At 38.1% G+C, this 9159-nt stretch overlaps 1 long non-coding RNA gene across 6 annotated transcripts in view; it reads left to right on the top strand.

The window, feature by feature from the left end:
* The first annotated feature begins 1120 nt into the window (after positions 1-1120).
* LOC138175827 (uncharacterized) overlaps positions 1121-9159 on the top strand; it is a 15128-nt gene continuing 7089 nt past the window's right edge. For 2 of the 6 annotated variants that reach the window (XR_011172103.1, XR_011172101.1), the window contains exons 1-2: positions 1142-1576; positions 8481-8619. This is a non-coding gene — a long non-coding RNA (uncharacterized lncRNA). Of the gene's footprint in view, positions 1577-8480; positions 8620-9159 lie in introns of all 6 variants that reach the window. The other 4 variants (XR_011172102.1, XR_011172105.1, XR_011172104.1 and 1 more) reach the window with 4 other exon arrangements.

The raw sequence follows: 9159 nt of genomic DNA, 5'->3' as shown, positions 1-9159 counted from the left end.
TATATGTATGTATGTATGTTTGTGTGCATGTATGTATGTATGCATGCATGTATGTATTTTTCTACTCTCCTTTGATCCTGAAATGAGAGTGAGGTTCAAGTAATACCCAGTGCCCCTACCTTGATTATTTGTATAGACTTTGCCTTGTACATCCTGAGGAGAGCTAAGTTCCCTTATTCTTACTTCCTCTTTTCTTAGTACTACATCTTTTTATTCCTGCCTTTCCTTTCTTCTTATAATATCATAGGAGCATAATAAAACCAATACCATTCCCTCTATCATACTTGACATCCTCTATAACCCTTGATGATATTAGGGTTCTCTAGGGATACTTATATCAATCCCCTACTTCCATATTAGAATGTAAATATTTCATTGGTATTAAGTCCCTTCTGTATAAAGATACCCTCATGCATATTTCATGTTTCTCTTGACTCCCATGTTTCTATTTCAAAATTTCTATTCAGCTCTGATCTTTTCATTGGGAATATTTGAAAGTCCTCTATTTCATTGAAAATCTGTATTTTCCCATGTCAGATTATATTCAGTTTGACTTCGTAACAAGTTATTTTTCAGATTGTTTCTTGAGGTCTCTTCCAACTCTGTCATTCTCTAAAAACATAGTTTTTGGATTTTCCTCAGTCTTTTAAGATAATGAGCATTTACAACCCAAAAGAGAAAAAAAAATATGCAACTATCCTAGCCAAAATCAGAGATTTATATCTTCAAGTTTTGTGTTTCTTTTTATGAAAAATAAAACTGTAATGGAGAAAGGTCATATTTACTTCTGGCCAAAGGCTTTTATTAGGAATTTTTGTTGCATTTTAAGGAATGGTTTCCAAATTCTAGTTTGTTTTTTTTTGTTTTTACCTCAGGAATTGGGCACTCTCTCTTTGGACATATTCCCCTGTTTACTGTCTTTCATTTAGTTAGGCAGCACCATATTGGATCCAATTCAATATGGGAGTTCATCATTATCTCTGTTCATTTTAGGACAAGAGTAAGAACCAACATCTGCAGATTAGTTGGTTTAAACTGGGTCACAGTTGTTCCTTTCCTTAGGGTTACTTGTTTGTCACATTCATTTTGTAACCTAATTGGAACTCTTTCTTCTTCCACATTAACTTTGATTTAGCAGCTGAGATTTCAACTCCATTTCCAGACAAGCCTCTGCTAGTCCCTGGTTTCTTCATCTTCTAAAGACACGTGATTTTTTTTTTTCTCCTCAAATATATGACTGGCATTAGGGCTTCCCCCTCAAGGGAGATGAGAGGACAATTCTCTCATTGCAAATGAGCTGCTTCTGGCACACAGGTTTCACCTTGGTCATATCCTTTAAGGGAATCTCCATGGACAATACTGCCTGAAACCCTCCCCTGGAATGTGCAAAGCTCTGCTCTGGCTTGTCTTGCCTTCATGTCACACTTTCTTTCCACAACCAGTATTTGTTCAAGAGCCAGGACACATTAGGATGTTGCATTTTTTCCATTTACTGCATCATTTTCCAAACTACACATCAAGTAAGTGCTGCCGAATCTTCTCAGGTTGTGTCAACAAGGAACAAAGGTAACAGCAGGTACGCCACTTCTTTTCTAGCACATTTGTTCAATAAAAGCAGGTTTCCAAGCAGACCAGTTGACATAATTTATTTAACTTGGTCTTCCACATAGAACAATGTAACTTGTTTTTTTTTGTTTCTTTTTGTTGTTGTTGTTTAATTTATTTTTAGTTTTCAACATTCATTTCCACAAATTTTCTCCCCATCTTTCCCCTACCCCCACCCCAAAAGAGGGATTCTACTGAATACCCCTTCCCCCAATCTGCTCTCTCTTATGTCCTCCCCCATGCCCCCTCCGACTTTCTAGTAGGGCAAGATGAATTTCTATACCCCAGTGACTGTATATCTTATTTCCCAGTTGCATGTAAAAAAATTATATGTGTATATATATATATATATATATACATATATAATTTTTTTTAACATTTGATTTTAAAACTTTGATTTCCAGATTATTTCCTTTCTTCCCTTATCAGCCATCCCTACTGGGAGGAAAAGCGATTCAATATAGGTTATACATGTGAAGTTACACAAAATATTTTCACAATAGATACATTGTGAAAGAATGATTATACCTCCCTCAATCCTATCCTGCCCCCCACTTATACTATTTTCTACTTTGACCCTGTCCCTTTTCACAAAGAGTGTATTTCTAACTACCCTTCACCCCTCTCAATCTGCCCTCCCTTCCATCATCCCACCTCTTATCCTCTTCCCCTCTACTTTCCTAAAAGATAGGATACCCAATTTAATGTGTATGTTATTCCCTCCTTAAGCCAAATTCAATGGGAGTAAGGTTGACCCATTCCCTTTCCCCTTCCTATTCTTCCCCTCCATTGTAACCGTTTTCTCTTGCCTCTTTTATATGAGGTAATTTACCCTATTAAACCTCTCCCTATCTTCTTTCACTATATTCCTCTCTCACCTTTTAATTTTATTTTTTAGATATCATCCCTTCCTATTCAACTGATCCTGTGTCCTCTATGTATACATGTACACATATATACACACACACTCACATATGCATTTATACACACATATACCTTCCTATATAAATATATGTGTATGTATACATATATAAACATATATATTCCCATCAACTATTCTCATACTGAGAAAAGTCTCATGATTTACAGTTATCATTTTACCATGTAAGAATGTAAATATTTCAATTTTTTTAATAAGCAATTGGGGTTAAGTAACTTCCTCAAGGTTACACGGCCAGGTGTTTCTGGGTGGGTGCTAAGTGTATGAGCCCAGATTCGATCCCAGGTCATCCCGACTCTCGGGCCAGTGCTCTTACTCACTGTGATCCCTGGCTGCCCCAAATATTTCAATTTTAATAAGTTCCTTATGATTTCTTTTCCCTGTTTATCTTCTCATGCTTCTCTTGCTTCTTGTACTTGAAAGTCATATTTTCTATTCAACTCTGGTTTTTTCATCAAGAATGCCTGAAAGTTCCCTATTTCATTGAATGACCATATTTCCCCATGAAATATTATAGTCAGTTTTGCTGGGTAGCTGGATCTTGGTTTTAATCCCAGCTCCTTTGACCTCCAGAATATCATATTCTAAGCCCTTTGATCCCTAAATGTAGAAGCTGCTAGATCTTGTGTTATCCTCATTGTGTTTCCACAACACTCAAATTGTTTCTTCTTGGCTGGGAACTCTGGAATTCGTCTTTAATATTCCTAGGAATTTTCTTTTGGGGATCTTTTTCAAGAGGCAATCAGTAAATTCTTTCAATTTCTATTTTGCCCTCTGGTTCTAAAACAACATGGCAATTTTGCTTGAGAATTTCTTGAAGGATGATTTCTAGGTTCTTTTTCTGATCATGGCTTTCAAGTAGTTCAATAATTTTTAAATTATTTCTCCCAGATCTATTTTCCAGGTCAGTGGTTTTTCCAATGAGATATTTCACATTACCTTCTATTTTTTCATTTGTTTGGATCTGTTTTATAGTATCTTGATTTCTCATTAAGTCATTAGCTTCCATTTACTCCAATCTAATTTTGAAGGAATTATTCTCTTCAGTGAGTTTTTGAAATTCTTTTTCCATCTGGCAATTTTGGCACTTTTTTCTTTTTTTTTTTAATTAAACTTTATGTTTATTTTTAGTTTACCATCATTCATTTCCACAAGATTTTGAGTTACAAATTTTCTCCCCATCTTTCCCCTGCCCACCATCCCAACACAGTGATTCCATTGTATATCCCCACCCCAATCTGCTGTCTCCTATATCCTTCTCCATCCCCCTCCCACTTTCCAGTAGGGCAAGATGGATCTCTATATCCCAGTGCCTGTATATCTTATTTCCCAGTTTCATGTAAAAAAATAATTACACACACACACACATACATATATATATATTTTAACATATGATTTTAAAACTTTGCCAGATTCTTTCCCTTCCTCCCTCGTCACCCACCCTTACTAGGAAGATAGTCAATTAAATATAGGTTGTACAAATGTACCTATGCAAAACATTTCCATAGTGGATATATTGTGAAAGACTAACTATATTTCCCTCCCCCCTATCTTGCCCCCCACTTGTTCTACTCTCTACTTTGACCCTGTCCCTTTACAAAGTGTGTATTTCCAACTTCCCTCCCCCTCAACCTGCCCTGCCCTCCTTCATCCTCCCTCTCATCCTCTTCCCCCCTACTCTCCTGTAGGATGAGATACCCTATGTAGTGTGTATGTCATTCCCTCCCTTAGCCAAATTCAATGAGAGTAAGGTTGGCCTATTTCCTTTTGCCTTCCTGTTTTTCCCCTCCATTGTAACAATTTTCCCTCATCTCTTCTGTATAAGATAATTTATCCCATTCTGTCTCTCCCCATCTCCTCTCATTATATTCCTATCTCATCTCTGTTTCACCTTTTAAGTATCATCCCTTCCTATTCATTTTGTCCTGTGCCCTCTGTCTATATATACCTATACACATATATACAAACTCACATATATATTCATACACCCATATACCCTCCTGTATAGACATGTATGTATACATATCTCTATCTATCTATCTATCTATCTATCTATCTATCTATCTATCTATCTATACATACACACACATTTATATTTCCTTCAACTATTCTCACACTGAGAAAAGTTTCATAAGTTACAATTATCATTTTTCCATGTAGGAATGTAAATAGTTCAACTTTGATAAGTCCTTTATCATTTCTTTTCCCTGTTTACCTTCTCATACTACTCTTGCTTCTTGTATCTGAATGTCAAATTTCCTATTCAACGCTGGTTTTTTCATCAAGAATGCTTGAAAGTCCTCTATTTCATTGAATGACCATATTTTGTCCTGTGAAACATGATACTCACTCTTACTGGGTAGGTGACTCTTGGTTTTAATTACAGCTACTTTTACCTCTGGAATATCATATTTCAAGCTCTGTGATCCCTCAGTGTAGAAGCTGACAGATACTGTATTATCCTGATTGTGTTTCCACAATATTCAAATTGTTTCTTCTTGTCTACTTGTAATATTTTCTCCTTGATCTGGGAACTCTGGAATCTGGTTATAATATGGCTAGGAGTTTTATTTTTGGGATCTTTTTCAAGAGGTGATTTGGAGGATTCTTTCAACCTCTATTTTGCCCTCTGGTTCTAAAATATCAGGGCAATTTTCCTTGAGAATTTCTTGAAGGATGATTTCTAGGTTCTATTTTTTTTTTTTACCAATAGAAATCCATTTATTTGAATAAGAAATCATAAGCTCTAATGTTCTGTTTCCAGGTACAGAGAAGGAAGGGTACAATCCAAACTTCTCTAGTATTCTATCTGTTAGGTATTGCTAGGCATTCAGTCTACGCATAATTGGCTAAGAGAATGACCAGGAAGTCAGAAGAATCCCAGTACCTGCACTGGAAAAAAAGCTAACTTCATCTCAGAATGAGAAGATGACAGACTTTTTATAGCCTTGGGCCAGCCTAAGGCAAGCTTTTCTTTCTTTCTTTCTTTCTTTTTCCATTTTTCAAATGCTTTATTAACTTCTGATTTACATCATTCATTTCCGGGAGATTTTGAGTTAAAATTTTCTCCCCGTTTTTCGCCTACGAACCGCCCCAAAATAGCAGTCCCACAGGATATCCCCTCCTCCAATGTGCTCTCTCCTATATTTTCTCCCATGCCCCTTTTGACTTTTCCAGTAGGGCAAGGCAGATCTCTATGTCCCAGTGCCTGTATATCTTATTTCCCAATTACATGTAATATAGTATTAATAATAGTATATATATATATATATATTTCCATGCACTCCCACTTACTGGGTCCCAAATTCCAGACTGCACTGACCTCTCACTTTGTCCTTCGCATCTATGTGTTGATAATTCTGGAAATGGCCACAGCTGCTGCTGATCTGGAGTCCCTCTGGCCAGCAGCTGGTCAGATCTGCCCTGGGGCCAAAACCTCAGGCTCACAGGGGCCTGGGCTCGGCTCCCAGAGCGCTGCACTGGCTGATTCCTGCCGGCCTGCTGGACTGTCCTCAGCGGGGGTTAGCTTCTCTCTTTAATTTTCTGGGTTCTGAAGTTCCAAAGTTTGTTCAGAGTCCCCTTTTTACATTGATTGGGGAAGGTGGAAGTTGGAGCCGCTCAGAGGTTGTGCTTCTACTCCGCCATCTTGACTCCCTCTAGGTTCTTTTTTTTGATCATGGCTTTCAGGTAGTCCAATAATTTTTAAATGATCTCTCCTGGATCTATTTTCCAGGTCAGTGGCTTTTCACATAGATATTTCACATTGCCTTTTATTTTTTCATTTGTTTGGATCTGTTTAATAGTATCTTGATTTCTCATAAAGTCACTAGTCTCCATTTGTTCCAATCTAATTCTGAAGGAATTATTCTCTTCAGTGAGCTTTTGAGATTTTTTTTCCATCTGGCAAATTTGGCTTTTTAAGGCATTCTTCTCCTTATTGGCTTTTCAAGTCTCTTTTGCCATTTGAGTTAGTCTATTTTTTAAGGTGTTATTTTCTTCAGTCAGGTTGTTGACTCTCTTTTCCTGATTTTCTTGCATCATTCTCATTTCTCTTCCCAATTTTTCTTCCACTTCTCTTATTTGGTTTTCAAAATCCTTCTTAAGCTCCTCTATGGCCTGTAACCAATTCATATTTTTCTTGGAAGCTTTTGGTGCAGGAGTTCTGACTTCATTGTCTTCCTCCTGTTCCATGCTTTGATCCTTTTTGTCCCCTAAAAAAGGAATCCAAAGCTGGATTGCTGTGCTTTCTTTACTTTTTTTGCTTGCTCACTCAATTACTTTACTTTTGAGCTTTTTGCCACAGTAGAACTCTGCTTCCAGAGGGGAGAGCTTTGTCCCAAATTGCTAGGGTTTTCACAAATGTTGTCAAAGGTCTGAGGAGGGTGCCCTTTCTACAGCCACCACAAGCTCTGGCACACTGGCGTTTCTCCCCCCAGGACCACCTCCCAAGACAGTGACCCAGATCCAAACAGGTCAAAGCAAGAGCAATTACCCTCTAAATGGTCGCTTGGTCCCCCTTTGATCTACAGGCCAGGATCTCCAGAGGCAGACACACAGCAGCAGCTGCAAATGCTGTGCCTCTGCAACCTCTTACCATAGGGGCAGGGGGTCTGATCATGCTCTTATATCACCTGGTTCCAACACAGCTCCCCACTGATCTTTTACTTTCTTTTTAGCATTTATGGGTTGAAAGTTCTGGAAATCACCACAGCTGCTGGTGATTCACTCTCCTGAAGTTTGCTTGGGCCTGTCTGGGCGGGTGGTTGGGGCTGCCCCAGGCTAAGCTTCCAATTTGGAACAATAAAGCTTTCCTGTTGTCCTGCTAGGCTGGCTTCAGTGGGAGATTTGTTTCTCTCTGTCACTTTGTGGGTTCTGTAGCTCTAAAATTTGTTTAGAGTAATATTTTACAGGTATTGGAGGTAGTTGTGGCAGGAGCTCACAGAATTTCCTGCTTCTTCTCCACCATCTTGGCTCCACCCCCTAAAGTGTTTTCCTAAAACACAGTGCTGACCAATGATTTCCCCCAACTCAGTAAACTATTGTGGCTACCTATTACCTTCAGGAGAAAGTACAAACTGCTCTGTTTGGTATTAAAATATCTTTGAGACCTGACCCCATCCTAACTTTCCAGTCTTTTCACACCTTACTCCATAACACATACTCTTTAATCTAGTGAACCTTGTTCCTTGAACAAGAGACTCCATCTCTTAGCTCTGGACATTTTCTCTGGCTGTGCCCTGTGTCTGAAATGCTCTCCTCCCCCACCCTGACTACTGACCTCCCCCATTTCCTTTAAGACCCAATGAAAATCCCACTTATTTAAAAAAAGTCCTCCTGAAACTCTCTTAATTTCAGTACTTTCCCTCTGTTGATTATTTCCTGTTTATCCCACATATAGCTTGCTTTGTACTTATTTGTTTACATGTTGTCCCCCCATTAGACTGTAAGCTCCTTAAGAGAAGGGAATGTCTTTTGCTCTTTTTGTATCTTCATTGCTTAGTACAGTGCCCAGCACATATTAAGTAGGTGCATAATTAATGTTTATTGATTGATAGCAATACTGTGATGTTCTAAATGGGCAAGTAGAAGGGCCTTTTTTTTTTTAATGAATACAGAAGGGTAACAGAACCCAGCTAAACAAAATCAACGAAATTTGGATTTGGAAAACAATTTATAAGCCATTTAGCTCAACCTCTACCTGATTTGAGAGATAAGACCCTCTACATTAGTGGTGTCAAACTCAAATTTTAAAAGGGCCCATGGATCTATATATAAGGATACCTGTGGGCCACTCATTGACTTAATTTTAAAATGGAATGTTATCTATGTTTTGTTGTACTTTTCCCAATTACATTTTAATCTGTTTCTCCGTTTGTTACCTCTGCTCTACAATACCCTCCACCTGACCATCATGCTTCCTATTTCAATCACACAGTCATCCCACACATCCTACTATGATGCTTCATAATGGTGTGGAGGTGGTCCTGGACATAGTGGAAAGAATGCTGGTCCTGGAATCTGGAAAATCTGAGTTCAAATCCATCCTCTGATACTTACTAGCCGTGTGATCCTAGGCAAGTCACTTAACCTCCATTTGGTCCCGTTTCCTCAATTATAAAATGGGGGTTATAATAATAGCATTTACTTCATCGGATTCTTATTCCCTTCCCCTTTTCAATGGCTATGTGCATAGAAGAAGCTTCAGTAGTTTCTAGCATACTAAAAAGGCTTCAAGTGTGGTCCCCCAAAGATATGTCTATTTTTTGAGAACCAACCTACTCAGCTGTGGAGGGGCCCCTTGCTAGAAGGCTGGCTAATTGGTTGATGAATTCTTTGGCTGTGTCAACCTGTTTAAAAAAAAATTACAAAATGGCCTCTAGTCCATCATGACCTTTTCATAGATTCATAGATAGATGACAAACATCTGATAGATACACAGATAGCCAGATAGAGAGATCATGATAGATGATAGAGGAAGATGATAGATAAATAGAGAGATGATAGATATACAAATATATAAATGATGGACAGATGATAGGTATACTGATAGATGATAGATAGATAGATGATAGATAGATAGATAGATAGATAGATAGATAGATAGATAGATAGAT

The sequence above is a fragment of the Petaurus breviceps genome, unplaced genomic scaffold (genome assembly GCF_028583685.1).
Source record: "Petaurus breviceps papuanus isolate PSGF00001 unplaced genomic scaffold, PetGlider_PUasm1.0 79, whole genome shotgun sequence".
Lineage (NCBI taxonomy): Eukaryota > Metazoa > Chordata > Mammalia > Diprotodontia > Petauridae > Petaurus > Petaurus breviceps.
The sequence above is the reverse complement of the archived record's forward strand: the minus strand, read 5'-3'. Positions and strand labels throughout refer to the sequence as shown.